This window comes from Octopus bimaculoides, chromosome 4, assembly GCF_001194135.2.
Source record: "Octopus bimaculoides isolate UCB-OBI-ISO-001 chromosome 4, ASM119413v2, whole genome shotgun sequence".
NCBI lineage: Eukaryota > Metazoa > Mollusca > Cephalopoda > Octopoda > Octopodidae > Octopus > Octopus bimaculoides.
Window position 1 is genome coordinate 115,003,045 of NC_068984.1, and position 1,420 is coordinate 115,004,464.

General features: G+C 32.0%; 1 protein-coding gene across 2 annotated transcripts in view; it reads left to right on the top strand.

Moving 5' to 3' along the window:
- LOC106872124 (FYVE and coiled-coil domain-containing protein 1) overlaps window positions 1–1,420 on the top strand; it is a 68,319-nt gene that overhangs the window by 553 nt on the left and 66,346 nt on the right. The window lies entirely within an intron of this gene.

Genomic DNA, 1,420 nt, shown 5'->3' on the forward strand with positions numbered 1-1,420 from the left:
ATATATATATATATATATATATATATATATAATATGTGTGTGTGTGTGTATGAGCGAGAGAGAAAGAAATAGATGGGTGCCGTAATTCGAAAACAACAATCATTGTATATAAATCTGAGGGTACTAGTCTATCTATGAGAAATACTGATCGTAAATTTGACAGCCCGAAATGATCGATAGATATAGTTTACATACTAAGAGGTGGGGGACATATATATGCCTCATTTTGATATGTATTGCAGTCTGTGGCAAACCAATACAGTTGTTTTTGTTTACTATGCCACTCTAACCCGTTTTCACTTTATCGACTGTGTCAATATGTGTGTACGAAAACACCCAAGTAATGCGCATTTATTAATTTGGTTTAACCATATTTCAACTGCGGGAATTTAAAACTATGTCAACAAATGAATATATATACATACATGCGCCATACATTTTGTGTGTGTATATATATATATATATATATATATATATATATATATATGTATATATGTATGATGTATGTATATAAACTATAGTTACGCAACAATACCAGTTTCTCTTGTTTGGTTAGTATCCATGAAATTAAAGTACTTAGAGAAAATAATTACTGGAAAGAATATCTAAGGTGCCTTTTGCATGTAATATATATAGTTAAGTTGTCTGTCGCTCACTATATTAAGCATCTTAATATCGTTTTAATTATTTTGCTTGTATAATCTGCTTCTTACTTATAATGAGGTCTTTCTACATTCAGCTACGTTCATTCGTTCGTTGACACTGGTTTTAATTTCTGTAATTAAGGCATTTTAACTCATATCTGTTGATAAAATGAAAATAATTAAAACACTAGGATGTGTGCCCCGAGTTAAACTATATGTACGATGTTTCTGCTTCGATTTATTTTTGAACGACATACCCAACTCATCCGCCAGTTGAGAATAATATAACACAGTTTAAGATTAGCATCAGGTAGTGTGTGTGTGTCTGTGAAATGTGGCAGAATCTCGTATCTCATCATTAGCGAACTGTATTTATTTGATTGTCAATCAGGCTGTGGCTGTATTGATGAGTAACGATTTCAAGACTATTATCATAAACCGTGTTAGTCACTCATCCTTCTACATCCTATCGATCTTCCTTGGTTTAGCTTTTTAATCGTTACAAAAATTAAAATGCTCCCTTTCCTATATATTTGTACACATACACACACACACACACACACATGATGTATATTTGCAGTGTTTATCTTCGGTAACAGCAAGATCGAATTTCAATCTTGAAAAGCATCATGTGATATGATGTGATAGATAGAGAAACCGGGAGTTTTTAAAGGGGAGGATTTGAGAGAGAGAGAGAGAGTATTATGTTATGTGGCCCATAAATCTGAAAATATTCCGAATGTTCTTACATATTCAAAATATCTACAGATTGAAAC